The 16,383-nt window shown below is 42.1% G+C and overlaps 1 pseudogene; it reads right to left on the bottom strand.

The window, feature by feature from the left end:
• Positions 1-857: 857 nt before the first annotated feature.
• Positions 858-4,697, bottom strand: LOC127689849 (rab11 family-interacting protein 5-like; annotated as a pseudogene).
• Positions 4,698-16,383: the final 11,686 nt, after the last annotated feature.

Here is a 16,383-nt window from a genome sequence, read left to right as displayed (position 1 = left end):
CAGGAGGGAGAGAACACCATGGCCAGAGACACCTACATCCAGAGGCTCTTGTCCTCACCCACAAAATGTACATTTTAGTTGGTTTCCAAACCTTCTGAGCCCACAGCAGCACAGTTTTGGCATCTGACATGTGACAACAACAGACATGGAGACCTGGTCCACAAAACATGAGCAGCTCTAAACCCCAACCTGGAGGGTCTCATATTAGGGAGGTAGGGAGGAGCTCAGGAGCAAGAAGTCATTCTCTCTGAGCCCCACCTCCCACCGCTACTGGGTCATAGAGTGGGAGGGTCTGAAGAGGGGCAGGGAGTAGCTGAAAAACACACAGGCACATACCACCACTACCACCACCCTGTAAACATGGTCACACACAGCTCTAGACAGAGAGACAAGACTAAAACACACAGACTTCTAGCTTTTAGGGTACAGGTACAAAGCTGAAGTGTAGGTGTCCTGGTTGTCTTCAGCATACAGACAAGCAAGAAGCCTAGTCCCTAAGGAGACCCTAGGAGGCCCTGCAGGTGCCAGCAGCAAATGGACATGAAGAGTCAGTCAAGAGAAGAAACAACTGACCATCCTCATGGTTGACTAAGTCTGTGCTGTCAGCAGTGTTGCCCTAGATACTGCAGCTCACCCCAGATCCCGGAGCTCACTCCTGCTCCATGTTCACAGCTAGCAACCCTGTTCCAATTCTCTGGGAGGCCCCATAACCTCATGTGTGAAAATGGGCAGATAGGAAAAACCCAAGGCTCCAGTGGGAGTCAAAGGCCCCTTTCTAGCAGCCAGAGCGGAGGCAGGATGGGGACGGGGACAGAGAGTGACCATGAGAGCAGGCTTGCCTACCCATGTGAGAGCAGTCAGTGGAAGGTCTTCACTATCCCTCCAGGGTTGGAGTGAAGGGTTACTTGGAATGGGGAGATCTGCAGCAGTGTGAGCAAGGCCTCTGTGATCCTTATCAGCAGTCAGTGTAGCTCTCCAGTTCTTGTACATGTTCATCTGGTTTAGGTCATGCTCATGCTGCAGGAGCAGGCCAATGAGCTCATGAGTCAGGTGATAGTACTTGGCCGACTGGTCCAGCATAGCAGAATCCTTCTGCCTCTTGGTGTCCATGGTTGAGACAAGCTGGAATGTTGGAAGTACAAACTGGATGCCACCAGATGTGACATCTGCTCGGGTCTGTGCTCAGTCTGGTACAAGGCTGTTTCCTGTCTGGGCTAGCCTTCACAGGAGCAGCAGTGAGGGGTTTCACAGGATGGGGACAGCTGCTTGGTTGGGACTCCTCAGCTCTCCTGTCTCCAGGGGCAGAAGCACAATTAGGGAGACTGGGCTGGCTGCAGCATGGTCTTCCCCATATGGTGTAGGGGAGCCCCTAGTGGGGAAGAGCTCAAGGGGACCAAGGGCAAAGCTGACTCCTCGGGAAGTGAGGAAAAAGAGGTCAAGGGCCAGGTTATAGTCAGGGGAGGACATGGAGGGCTTGTGGTGGCTGACCGAGGCTGGGAGACGGGGAGGTGGGAAGGCAGGTTCTGGGGATGTGGACAACTCTTCTGGACCAGAGTAGGTAGAGAATCCCCTTGACCCTGGTGGTGATATGGATGGGTAGCTGGGGAGATCTTGACTTTCCTGACATAAGAAGGGATTGGAGACCCTCCTCCTCTTCCTCTTCTTCTTCCTCCTCCTTTTCTTCCTCCTGTTCCTCTTCCTTCTTCTCCTTCTCCTCTACCTCTTCCTCCTCCTCCTCTTTTCCTCCTCCTCCTTTTCCTTGGCCCACAGATCTGCCTGCTGGGCAGGATCCAGGCTCTGGTTTTTAAAGCTCTCACCTGATTCTGAGGTCTCTGACAACTTCTGACTCAGCAGAGTTGAGCTGGTTGAGTTATGGATCTGGGGATGGTCCTCAGTACAGCTGGTGGGCCTAGGTGGACAGTCCCCCAAAAGAGGGCTACTAGTTTCTCCTACTGAATGTTCAAGATCTAATTTACCTGTCAGGTTTCCAGAGGGCAGTCTATGCAATTCCTCCAACTCTGGATTTATCCCCTCCTTCTTAGACTCTTGGGGATCAATGCACTTGGGGTGCTGTTTTTTCTACCCTGATCCTCTGCTACTAAATTCCCCTGTATCATTCTCTTCCTCCTCTTTGTCCTCCTCCACCTGAGAATTTCTGGGAGTGAAGAGGTGTGGTTGCTTGGGAGGTAGTGGGCTAAGCCATGGCCCCTCATCCAATTTCTGCTCAGGCTCCGGCTCCAGCTGCAACACCAGGAGCCCTTTGCTCACCATAGAGGACACAGTGTCTGGAGATTCAGGCTGCACCTGGGGAGAAAACACCCCATAAGATTCTCCCTTCATGATAGGTGAAATGACCTCTGCTGTTGGGGAATTAGTGATCATATCCCAAGCCTAGGAATCTTCCACTGCCAGAAATCCTGGAAAAGCTGGCTTCCATTTTAGGGGGGCCTCCTCATCCCGGCCTCCAGGAGTGTCATCTGAACCAGGAAATCTCTCCCACCTACAGAGAACTTCTGGGGAGCTGAACAGAGATGCCCCACTCTCTGCTGGACTCTGCCCCGCTCCCCCTTCTGAGGCAGGAAGCTCCCAGACTGGTGTTGAGGCTGAGGCTCTCACTTGCAACTGGGCTGCTCTGGAGCATGGAGCAGTCCCTGAAGACCCAAGGGGTCCGGGCTTAGACATACTTGTGCTTGGCTGGTTTAGTTCTGAGTCCACAGGAGCCTTCGGCTCTAGCCATATGCTGCTTCTTCCTCTTCCCACCCAAGGCTCTCCCTGGGGTTCTGTTACTTTCACTGCTGTGGTCCTAGGGCCTGGGTCTTGCAACCCATCCTCCTCCAGCCCCATTCCCGCAGGGGCCAGGATCCCACTCCTGCCAGCAGCAAAGATGTTGAAGGTGTCCTCCTACTCAGGCAGGGCTTTCCCAGAGAGGCTAGGGGGGAGGGGGAGGGTGCAGTCAAGCTGGCCCTCGAGGCACTGGGGAGAAAGGGAAGAGGTGAAGGATAATTTAGGGCTATGTCGGCTTTGAGATCCTCCAAGAAAGGGTTTTCTGAAAGCAGTTGAGGAACGGGTTGGTTACTCCCAAGAATTCAGATGGGGTGGCTTCAAGGATAATTGTGGCAGAGGAGGCAGAGGCAGCAGCAGGGGAGGTGGCAGGGCTTGTGAGTTGGTTCGTTGGATTCTCTCAGGCCAAACCAGCTACTCTTGGCCTTTTCTTCCCTGGTGAATGAATGGTGGGGGGAGAAGGACGCCCCCCAGAGAAGGACCCCATTTCTCCCCAAGAAATGATTCAGGCGCCTAAGGCCAATCTGACTCAGCCCTTGGTGCCACCACCAAGGTGGTGGTGGTAGTGGTGGTGGTGGTGGTGGTGGTGGTGGTGGTGGTGGTGGTGGTGATGATTGGTGGTGGTGGTGGTAGTGGTGGTGGTGGTGGTGGAGGTGGTGGTGGTGGTGGTGGTGGTGGAAGAGCTCCATTTGGGGCTTCCGCTCCTTTTCTGATGCTGCAGTCTCAGAACATGCGACCATGGGTGTGACAACCTGGAGTTGCTTTCCCTCGGGTGGTCGGGCCCCCTCCTCCTCCTCTCCAGAGCAGCACTTTGGCCTGATTTCTCAACTCCTCCTGTTCTGGAACTGCCTCTAAGCTGCTGATGCCATAGCTGCCTCTGCCCCAAGAGTCATCCGAGGACTGAGCCCCCTCCTTAGAGGACTGAGGTGGAACACTGTGTAAGGAGCTTGAGGGCGCAAAGGGGCCTGAGATGGAGCTGCGGTGTCATAAGGGGGGGGGGCGGATGAGGTTCCTCATTGTGCACATGGCTCCCATTGACGCAGAGGCAAGAGCAGGAGGCACCATCAAGGTGGCCTTGGAGCTCAAGAAAGGCCCGGGGAGGGAGGAGCTGCTCACACTGGCTGGCCTCATCACTGTATGTCCCCTTGTGGGTGAACAGCTTGGGGAATTGTATAGAGTCCCTACCCCCTTCAGTGGACAGCCAGCTCCTGTGGCTTGGTGAGCAGGTGAGGAGCTTGCCCCCCGCCCCCGGGGCCTTGGTAGACCAGGCTGCCATTAGTGGATGACAGGGTGCTGTTGGAGACCAGAGAGGTATTGGACTCTGTGAGTGAGGACTTGCGTAGCTTGTTGCGAGGTGGGGGCAGGGGGGAGGGGGGAGGAGAAGCCTTTGACTTTGCCCATCTTGCTCAGGGTCCTCCGGGTGCTGCTTGGAAGAATCACTGAGGCAGATTCGAGATCATACCTCTTTCCCTTCACTTTGTCCTGGAACTTGCTGAAGGGAGCTTGTCCTTCATGGATAGATCAGTCATACTGGCGCTCAGGCTGTTTCGTGTGAACTGGAACTCATCATGCTCCTTCTCCTTTTTTGCCTGGCTTGGAGTGTAGCTTTATCACTGAATGTGTTGGGTGTGGCCTGCTTAGAAGGGGTGCAGGGCCGGCATCTGCCTCCTTTGCCTGCTGCAGACTATCCAGGACACCAGGTCGTTGCACCATTCCGGGAAAATTTGCGTCCTCTCCACTGCAGAGATGCTGTATTTCTCTCAGCCCACCTGGATCACCGTGTTTGCTTCGCTGGTCCTGCCGACGCCCGAGCTCTCGCCCCTCAAGCCGCTGGCCCGCAGCACCATCAGCTGGACGTGCATGGGCAGCCAACAGGAGAACCCAGCCGCCGGTTCAGCGTCCCGTACCAGGGCCATGGCAGACCCTGGGACTGAGTGACAGACGTGATACACCGGAGATGCTGTCAGGAGCCAGCTCCATATGCACCGACTGTGCAGATGCGGAATGACCAGGTCTGAGCCAGCCTCTGCTGCCCTACCACCCAGCCTCCTGGCCGGCTGCCCCGCGATGTCACACCCCACCCAGGCCTAGGCCAAGCCCCACCCCCAGTTCCACCAGCGGAAGAGTTCAATGCCATATTCTTGATCAAATTAATTATTTGCATAAAGAGATAGAATAAATCTTTCACGTGTCCTTTAAATAGCCGTTACTTTTAAAAATGGCTTTCCCCTTCCATAGGTTCTCTGTAAGCTAGACTTATAACTTTCTTATGCTTGCCTATATTCATTAGACTGGCCATAGAGGCAATAAATTCAGCCCTGCTCTCTATTACAGTTCTGTTTTCTGTTTGTTTTGGGGTTTTTTTTGTTTGTTTGTTTTTCGAGGAAAATATAAAGGGCTCGAGGTCCTTGTGCTCACAGATAAGCTCTTAGAAAATCAGGAATACTAAATAAACATGCAGACTTGTCATTTCAAAGATTATATATATATATAATAATCTTTGTTATTAATCAACTTCTAACTTTTGTGCTGTTTATAAGACAAAGATCATATCAGATCCTCCCACAGTCCCTTAAGACATTACAAGTAGTCAATCCATGGAAACTATTTTCATGAAAGAGGTCCGATGTACTTTACAAAACATTTTAATATAAAGTTCAAGTAGCTGCAAACTTCATTGTGCGCAGAGTATTGAGCTGTCCCCATAAAACTATTTTCCAAATTGTACTGTACTTAATGATACCTAAAATAACCTGCCTACTGTCATGGTGAAGTTTGGACTAACACTCCTGAGTCCTGTTGAACCAGGTTTATTTTTTGCCTCATGGGAATTGAGCCTCATCTAGCCTTTGTGTTTGCAGAGACCCTCACAAAGTTGCTACTGCCATATGAGGTCAAATAAAAGGGTCTCTAAAAGAAGCTGCAAGACCAACTTTCTTATATAAAAGATTGAGAAACTATTGAGTGAAACCAGTTACCTTAAATCACTAGGATAACTGGCTTCCCTAGTTACTATTACTTGTTTAAATGTAATGGTACCATTTTGCCTGGTGCTCAGGTTTAGATGGTGATTGGTTACATAAGGTTTAGAACTCTTGCTCCTTACAAACACTCATTCATATATCAAGAAACCAGTTTCAGATTAATTAAATGCATATATTTCAACCCCTGAAGTTTTCAGACTATGTGCCTCGCAACGTGAGATTTGTTTTGTAGCACAATTACACCCATATATACCTATGTATTTTATATGTTTTAAACCACGTTCAAAGAGTAAGTTAACTACATCAAAAATGTTCTTAAAGGTGATTTCCTGAAACAATGTACTATGGGTTGCTTTTTATGTTTCCATTATATTTGGTTAGCACATCATCTTGCTTTCCATTGTGACCTTTCTGAACCTAAATGCCATTTTACCTTCACCCTGTCCAGTGGATGACTTTACTCCAAAATTTGGATTTCTTATTTCAAAACAATATCAATCTGATTTTATTTGAAGGGCTTTTGAACAGAACTCTGTTGAATTATGTGAATTTCCTAAACTCTCAGTTTTATTGGCATCAACAAAGGGCCTTCAAGCTTTCCAATCTTCAAGGGAAGGAGGGCAAGTCTTATGCCTGTGTGACAAAGACAAAGCACGTGAGAACCAAAATTATTTAAATTGGTTTGATAGCTTTTCAATTTACATAAAGCTTTTAGCCTGCTGTTATCTTTGCTTTTACCAATTTAAATGCATTAACTCCAAGGCTCATTTTAAATTGAACGTTTAAATTAATGCATTGTCAATTTGTCGTTGTGGTAAATGGGTAAAAATGAAGCTAGAAGTATGGACGAGAAGAAATAATGACCCACTCTAGATTTGCTATTTTAATCCAGATATGCTCTGCAGTTCTCCAGTTGCCATTACCCATGTGAACCTAATGGCTTCTGAAAACAGGGTTGGCAATGGCCGTTAACAAGATGTTCTTTTCTAAAGTGAGAGCTCCTTGTTGTTCCAAAACAAGCAGCAATACTGTGCATGACTGACTTGGTATGCATGTGCTGCCTCTGATCACTTTAGCTAAAAGGAAGAGGAGAAGGAAATATAATGATCCTAATTAGCATCAAACACAAGCTGAAGCGATTTTCTTTTAGCTATTCAACTCTACCTTAAATGAAATATAAAGTAAATGGTTGGCAGAGTGTTTAAACATGAATGAACTGCAAAGAAATCAGTTCCTTGAGGTTTTCTTTTTCCTGAGAAGAATTTAAGTGACATATACAAAAAAAATTAGAGCAGCAAGCATAATTTTGTTCTCCTTGGGTTTGGATATCCTTGGGCAAGAAAGTGGCAATAATAATCATTTTTTTCTGTGTTTAATCTTCTCCATTAACCTCTGTAGCTGAAGTTAAAGGAATATAATGTCTTCTGGGTAACCTTGAAGTATTGTGACATCCTAAAGTGGGATAGTCACCTTGACAGTATCATCTATGATTTATTAAAACACTGTATCTTGTGGCCAAAGACACAGAACAGACACAGCCATGCTATGACCGTGCTTCCTTCTCATGACCCATTCTCTGCTCTGACTAGTGTTTATGGGCAACTCGGTTGTAGGTGTAATATGTTTGACATAAAAGATAGAGCAATGCTTCTATGAGATATCCACATAATACACACTAGGGATAGTGCTCTGTGTGTGTGTGTGTGTGTGTGTGTGTGTGTGTATACTCATTGTGTTTACATATTGAACCCATATAATATATTTGGCAAGTACTACAACACAGTGCTTCATTCCCAGCCCTTGAGATCTTGGAACACCAAAGAATCTCACTAACCAATAGAGCCATGTCATGTTTTTCCATGATGCTTGAATGTATCATCAAAAGTGTATGTTGAATGTAAATCAGGATATGTACAGACTTCTATGGAACACACAGTTTTTGTCCTATAGTATTTCTGATGGCATCAGCAGCTATGAGTCATGAAATCCTCTGTTATATATCATATCCTCCCAAAAGAAGAATCCTCCCCTAAACCTATTTCCTCACTTAGAAACTGATCAATTTGATCATAGAAACTGAGTAGAGGCAAGTACCTTTTCTGCTGAAGATTGCATTGCTTTGCTTTTGTTTGTTGATATGTTACCCTAATTTTCTATGCCATCTGTACAGGGCAGTAAGATTTGTTATTCACTTCTTTTATAGAGAGTATTTCCTGTCTGGAATTTTCTTACTCTGTGTGTTTGTGATGTGCAACCTTTGCTTTCCAGGTGTGTTATATTTCATGTTTTAGGAATCAAAAGGGCAAGTATCATAGCTATGCTCTATTGCTTTCTTTTATATACCATAAAAATCCTAAGCCAATGGCTCACCTATAACATCTGTCCATCTCTGTTGAATGGATATATAATACTGAATATCTTGGTAGTGATGCTGCATGGTAATAAAAATATATAAAATCTGATATCTCTGAGAGGCATTTTATATCACTATAACTGTAGACAGGAGTCCTTCAGCCCTTCCCCTAACTCCTTACTGAGGTCCTTGTGCTCAGTTGGGTTGTTGGCTTGAAGGATGGCATAACCAACTGTATTGGTCAGAATATGGCCAAGCTTTTTAAGAGACAGCTGTTTCAGGTTCTTGTCAGCAAGCACTCTTGGCATCAGAAATAGTGTCTGGGTTTGGTGTCTGCATGTGGAATGGATCCCCAGGTGTGGCAGTCTTTGGGTGGCTTTCTTTCAGTCTCTGCTCCACTCTTTGTACCTGTATTTCCTTTAGACAAGAGAAATTCTGGGATAAAATTTTGGAGCCAGGTGGGCAGCACCATTCCTCAACTGGGGGCCATGCCTAACATCTGGATATGGTCACAACAGGTTCTTCCTTACCTTTGTAGTCTATTTCAGCTAATGTCATTCTCTTGGTGTCCTGGGAGGCCCCTTCTTTCCTGCAATCTGGGTCTTTGTGATTGCTACACCCAGGTCCCCATACTCAATTGCTACAAACCTCTGTTCAATTCCCTGACCCCCTGTATATCTCCTCCATCCTCTTCCATACCTGATTCTTGCCCTCTTTTTCCCTTCCCCTTCTACTTTTCTCCCTCCCACCCTTTACTTCCCTTGATTATTTTGTTCCACCTTCTGAGAAGGGCTGAAGAAGCATCTACTCTTTTGTCATCTACTTCTTCCTCTTGATCTTCCTGTGGTCAATGAGTTGTATAATGGGTATTCCATGTCCTTTGCCTAACACCCACTTATCAGTGAGTACATTCCATGTGTGGTCTTTTGTGACTGAATTACCTCACTCAGCATGATATTTTCTAGATCCATGCATTTGCCTGTGAATTTCATGAAGTCAATTGTTTTTAATAGCTGAGTAGTACACCATTGTATAAATGTGCTACATTTTCTGTATCCATTATGCTGTTGAAATATGTCTGGGTTCTTTCCAGCTTCTGGCTATTATAAATAAGGCTGCTATGAACAGAGTAGAGCATGTTTCCTTATTACATGTTGGAGCACTGTATTAGTTTGGGTTCTCTAGAGTCACAGAACATATGGATAGTCTTTATATAGTTAGGGAATTTGTCGATGACTTACAGTCTATAGTCCAACTCCCCAAAAATGGTCAGCAGCAGCTGTAGATGGAAGACCAAGGATCTAGCAGTTGCTCAGTCCCACGAGGCAAGCAGGCAAGGAAGAGTGAGTAAATGTTCCTTCTTCCAATGTCCTTATATATCCCCAGCAGAGGGTGTAGCCCAGGTTAAAGGCTGTAGGTCTCCAACAGAGGGTGTGGCCCAGATTACAGGCATGTGGGTTTCCAGCAGAGGGTGTGGCCCAGATTAAAGGTGTGTGTCTCCATGCCTTTAATTCCAGATGATCTTGAACTCAGAGATCTCCTTGTCTTAATCTTCTAAATTCATAGCCACTATGCTTCAAGATTTCCATGCCAAGATCCAGGTCAGAAACTTATATCTCTGAGCCTCCAGATTAGGAGCCTTCCAATTCTAGATTGTAGTTCATTCCAGATATAGTCAAGTTGACAACCAGGAATAGCCACTACAAGCACTTTCTTGGTAGATGTCCAGGAGTGGTATAGCTGGGTCCTCAGGTAGTACTATGTTCAATTTCCTTTATTCTTTTTTAAAATTGGATATTGTCTTTTATTACATTTCAAATGTTATCCTTTTTCCCAGTTTCTGACCAAACCTGAAATATCCTATCCCACCCCACTTCCCCCTATTTCTATGAAGGTATTCCCCTACCCACCCACCAACTTCGGACTCCCTGAATTCCCATTCCACTAGACTGCGGCATCAAGACTTCAAGGGAACTAGGACCTCTTCTCCTATTGATGCCCAACAAGGACATCGTCTGCTAGGTATTTACTGGGGTCATGAATCCCTCCACAGGTACTCCATGGTTGGTGGCTTAGGCCCTGGGAGTTCTGGGAGGGCCTGTTTGGTTGATACTGTTGTTCTCCCTATGGATTTGCAAACCACTTCAGCTCCTTCATTCCTTTCTCTATCTCCCCTGTTGGAGATACCATGCTCAGTCCAAAGGTTGGCTGCAAGCATCACCATCTGTATTTGTCAGGCTCTGGCAGTACCCCTCTATTCAAAAAACTTCCTGAGTCTATGTGTTCAAGGCTTTTCCCACTTTCTCCTCTTTAGTTTCGGTGCATCTGCTTTTGTGTGATGGTCCTTGATCTACTTGGGCTTGAGCTGTGTACAAGGAGATTAAAATGGGTATATTTGCATTTTTTTTACATGCTGACTTCCAGTTGAACCAGCAGTTTTTATTAAAAATGCTCTTTTTTCTACTGCATAGTTTTAACTTGTCAAAAATCAAGTGACGATAGGTGTGTGGGCTCATTTCTGGGTCTTCAATTCTGTCCCATTGATCTACCTGCCTGCCTCTTTACCTATAGCATGTAGTTTTTATAACTATTGTTCTGTTTTACTTTAGCTTGAGGTCAGGGATGGTGATTCCCCCCAAAAGTTCTTTTATTGTTAAGAATAGTTTTCACTATCCATTTTTTCTTAATACAAATAAATATTCAAATTGTTCTTTCTAATCTTTTGAACAATTGGGCAGAAATTTTGATGGAGATTACATTGAATCTAGAGATTTCTTTTGGCAGGCTGATCATTTTGACTATATTAATCCTGCCAATCCCTGAGCATTAGAAATCTTTCCAACTTCTATGATCTTTGATTTCTTTCTTCAGAGATGTGAAGTTCTTGTTATACAGATCATTCACTTGCTTATTTAGAGTCACGCTAAGGTCTTTTATATTATTTGTGACTATTTTGAAGGGTATTGTTTTCTTTATTTTTTCTCACCCTATTTATCCTTTGAGTAGAGGAAGGTTACTGATTTGTTTGAGTTAGTTTTATATCTAACCACCTTGCTGAAGTTATTTATCAGAGGAGATCTCTGGTAGAATTTGTTGGTTCCCTTAAGTATACTATCATAACATCTGCAAATAGTGATATTTGTACTACTTCCTTTCCAATTTGTATCCCTTTAACCTCCTTTTATTGTTTAATTGCTTTGGCTAGAACTTCTAGTACTACAGTGAATAGACTGGCAGAGAGTGGGCATCCTTGTCTAGTCCCTGATATTAGTGGAACTGCTTCAAGTTTCTCTCCATTTAGTTTGATATTAGCTACTGGTTTTCTGCATATTGCTTTTACTTTATTTAGGTATGGGCCTTGAATTACTCATCTTTCCAAGACTTTTACCATGAAGTGGTATTGAATTTAGTCGTATGCTTTCTCAGCATCTAATGAGATGATCATGTGGTTTTTTTCCTTGATTTTAATTATATATTAGATTATATTGACGGATTTCCATATATTGAACCATCACTGCATCCCTGGAATGAAGCCTACTTGATCACGACTGATGATTGTTTTGATGTGCTCTTGGGTTCAGTTTGTGGAAATTTTATTGAGTATTTTTTCATCCACATTCATAAGGGAAATTGGTCTGAAGTTCTCTTTCTTTGTTGTGGCTATGCATGGTTTAGGCATATGCATAATCATGGCTTCATGGAGCAAATTGAGTAGTGTTCCTCCTATTTCTATGTTGTGGAATAGTTTGAAGAGTATTGGTATATGGTCTTCTTTGAAGGTTTGATTGAATTCTGCACTAAAACCAATTGGTCCTGGTCACTTTTTTTTCTTGGGAGACTTAATGACTGCTGCTATTTCTTTAGGGTATATGGGACTGCTTGTATGGTTTTTCTGATCCTGATTTAACTTTGCCACCTGGTATCTGCCTAGAAATTTGTCCATTTCATGCATATTTTCTAGTTCTGTTGAGCATAGACTTTTGTAGTTGGATCTGAAGATTTTTTGAATTTACTCAGTTTCCATTGTTCTTTCTCCCTTTTCATTTCTGATTTTATTAATTTAAAAACTGTTCTGAGCCCACTGTTTAGCCTGGGTAAGGGTTTATCTATCTTTCTGATTTTTTTTTTTTTTAAGAACCAGCTCCTGGTTTTGTTGATTCTTTGTAGTTTTTGTTTCTACTTGGTTGATTTCATTCCTGATTTTGATAATTTATTTATTATTATTGACCATTTAATAAGTCAAGCTTCCTGTTACTTTTGTTACTACAGGTGGAATTATGTTTGTGTAGCTATTGTCTTTTTATTTTATTGAAAGACAACTTTTTGGTTTTTTTAGGTTGTTGTTTCCCTCCTTTTGTTGGAGTTTTCTATCTATTATCCTTTGTAGGATTGATTTTGTGGAAAGATATTGTATAAATTTAGTTTTTTCATGGAATACCTTGGTTTTTCCATCTATGAGAATTGTGAATTTTGCTGGGTATAGTAACTGGTGACATCTGCCCAGGATTGTCTAGCTTTCATAGTCTCTGGTGAGAAGTCTAGTATAATTCAGTTAGGTCTACATTTATATGTTACTTGATTCTTTCTTCCCTTACTGCTTTTTATATTCTTTCTTTGTTTTGTGTGTTTGGTATTTTGACTATTATGTGACAGGAGGAATTTCTTTTCTTTTCCTATCTATTCTGTAGGCTTCTTGTATGTTCATGGCCATCTCTTTCTTTAGGTTAGGGAAGTTTTTATAATAATATTTTTGAAAATATTTACTGGCCCTTTAAGGTGGGAATCTTCACTCTCTTGTATACTCTTATCCTTATGTTTCAACTTATCATTGTGTCCTGAATTCCCTGGATCTTTTGAGTTAGGAGCTTTTTTCATTTTGCTTTTTCTTTGACTATTGTATCAATGTTTTCTATGGTATCTTCTGCACTTGAGATTCTCTCTTCTTTCTCTTGTATTCTGTTGGGGATGTGTGCATATATGACTCTTGATATCTTTACTGGGTTTTTCTATCTCCAGGTTTGTCTCCCTTTGTGAATTCTTTATTGTTTCTATTTCCATTTTTTCATCCCTGATGGTTTTGTTCAAGTCCTCCACCAGTTTGGTTGTTCTTTTTTTGTAATTCTTTATGGGATTTTTTTTGTGTTTTATCTTTAAGGTCTTCTATTTGTTTACCTGTGTTCTCCTGAATTTCTTTAGGAGAGTTATTTATGTCCTTTTTTGAATTGGAGTCTTGTTTTTCTGATGTGTTGGGCTATCCAGGTATTGTTGTGTTTGGAGAACTGGATTCTGATGATGTCAAGTAGCCTTGATTTCTGTTGCTTATGTTCATGCCCTGCCTCTTTCCAACTAGTTATCTCTCTTGTTAGCTGGTCTTACTGTCTTTGACTGTGGCTTGTCTCTCCTTTAAGCCTGTATGTCAGCACTCCCTGGAGACCAGTTCTCTTTGTGTATAATTTGAGTATGGAGAGCTTTGGCCCTGAGTTAATTCTGGGGAGCACAAGAAAACCAGAAGTATCCTTTCTCAGGATGTTCCTTGGTTTCTGTGTTTTTGTGTCTTTGGAAGGTTCCCTCTTGGACCAAGAATTTGATCAGAAGTGGTGGTCTCACCTATGGTCTCAAGCATGTCAGCACTGTACGTAGACTAGCTCTCTCATGGCAATACCTGGTTATGGATACAAAGCAATTTCAATTCTGAAACTAGAGAGAGATTTGACAGGACAGAGTTTAATGTCACTACTCTTTTGTGCTTGTAAATTAACTGGTGCTTGATAGCTCAATACTTTGAAGAATACTCCTTTGTGCTTGTAAGGATCTGTTCTCATTGTCACTATGTGAAAATAAAGCACACACAAAATGTTTGCAAGATACTCCAATATCTTTTGTGAAGAAGTAAAAGTATATATGCAATGTTTACTCCAATAGCTGAAGAAATTTTCAGACACAAGAGTGATAGCTGATCTACTGCTATCATAAAATAAGTGTCCTCAATAATCTAAATCTTCATTATGTTTTTCAACATGTACAAATATAATAAAAAATTTAAATATATTATTAGATATTACTACTATTTCTCTGAGTAAATGTTCTGTTTTGAAGGCTACTTGAATTGCCTGGGTTCATTTTTTTAACCCTTTAAAGATAGTGCTCAGGTTTAGAAGTATCCTTAGGAACTTGTAGCTGTCCAAATTTTGACTTTGTAGCTTTCCAACATTGACAGAGAGTCTGTATTTGTAACAAGTTGTTCCATCTTATCAGTTTTTATTCTGTGGGATTATACTCTGTAAAGAAAGACTTCAAGGCAGTGGTTTGCTGAAAATGTGATGAAATAGGTGTGCTTGACTTTGAAAAACAGGATATTTATTTTAAAAAGTACAAATTTGCATAATTTATTTATTTCTACATACTAAAATACTTTAGTTTCTTAAAGTCAGATATCTCACATCATGTTTGACTCTGACTTTAGGAACACAATGAGAGGCCACAAGGATAGATTAGAATGTTAGACTCTCTAGAGCATAAGTATGTTATATATTTCCAAGGAACATCACTCACATGCTTACTAAAGGTCTGTCTTCTCCATACAGAGTTGTTTGTGTGGCTATGAGAGATCACTTCCATTAAAACAAAGCATCCCTGAGAAGAAATGTGAAAAGAAAAGTTACCTTCCAGTAACTATATCTGACTATTACATACCACCATTTTGATGTTATTCCTTATACAATTCAATGATTCAAGACCTGATAATGGTTCAAAAAGTACCATTTATGAGAGATTTTTTAGTCCTCATTGGACACTTACATTAACCATTTGTCCTAATATAAAGTAGCATGCCCAAATGCAAACTGAGGCAATTAATATTTTCTTAATTATTTAGAAATTTACAAGGAGATGGTGCAAACCCACTGACTACTGATATGCAAAAGTATAGGTAACAAGAGACTCATAAGTATGAAGTTCAGGCTCAAGTTAGTCCATCTCATTCATTAACTAGATAATTAAAATTAATTTTACCATGTAATGAATTAATTCTAATGTTTTTTTCAATAGTTAAATTCTTCTACTAGATATTAAAGACTTCATGCCTTTAGTCATTAAATATTGAAGGGAAGTTTTATTTTTAAATATATAATGCATTGTATGATGTATTATATTTCCTAGATTACTATGGTAAGAGGGACACTCAGAATACTCCTTTACATAAACCTTTACCAGATATCTGTGGAACCAAACGATTTGTTTCTAAGTGTTTGGGAAGATGATACAGAAATTTTGCAGATGTAAACAACAAACTTTCTTTCAGGTATGAGTCTTGCAGTGAACTATGTTCCATTTTAAAGAAAGATTTTCTCACTTTCTTCTAATCCTTGCTGATTTTCAAAGTTCATCTCTAGCTCTAGCTTCAGCAGACTCTAAGCAACTCAGAGTACTGGAATGCTATGGCCTTTTTAGCTAAGTCTCTGAGATGTTCACATGTTCCTTATGAGGATATAAATTCTTAGATATAGGGTGGCTAAACCTCCTTATTTGCTTACACACTCTAGTCATTAAAATTAACTCATTTTTTCTTAATGTTTAGTATTCAGGTCTTGCTTAAGTTTGTGGTTTGAAATCCTTTCCTAGGAGATGATGATATTAATGGATACAGAAATTGGCAGATGCCTGCACCCTGAGAATATAAGCATTAGAAATGAAACTACCACCTTTAAAAACACATTGAAGGGATACTTGTTGTCTTTTGCATGAGGTAAAAGCACAAGCAGAAAATAGTGTCTATAAGCTAGAAAGAGGACCCTCAACAGATGTTGTATTTGTTAGTGCCACTGTGTTAGACTTCCTAGATTCCTGGATGTTGAGGATTAATTTCAGCTGTTTATGATCATCCTTTTCCATTGATATTTTGTCACAGAGGCTAAAAGGGAGAATATTTACCAAAGAAAACTTTCTCTAATTTTAAAGGGGAAAATACAAATTTTGTTTCAACTAAATATTGAGTTTAAAGATTTAATTGTATATTCAATTACAAGTATGCCTGTGTCTGTGAGCAGGTGAACAATATGTGCCTGCCTCTATAGACAAGAAAAGGAGTTGGAGTTACAGGGGTTTGTGAACAACCTAGCTCGGGTGCTAGAACTATCATTTGAGCCCTCCACAAAAGCACGTATCCACTCTGCTTGCCAGAATGATGAATCTCATATGAATTCTTTAATCTTTCTTTATGAAAACAACAGTGCATAGCTGCTGTAAGAAAATACTACAAGCTATTAC

This window comes from Apodemus sylvaticus, chromosome 7 (assembly GCF_947179515.1).
Source record: "Apodemus sylvaticus chromosome 7, mApoSyl1.1, whole genome shotgun sequence".
NCBI classification, from domain to species: Eukaryota; Metazoa; Chordata; class Mammalia; order Rodentia; family Muridae; genus Apodemus; species Apodemus sylvaticus.
Note: the sequence above shows the minus strand (reverse complement) of the source record. Positions and strands in the feature narration are given on the sequence as shown.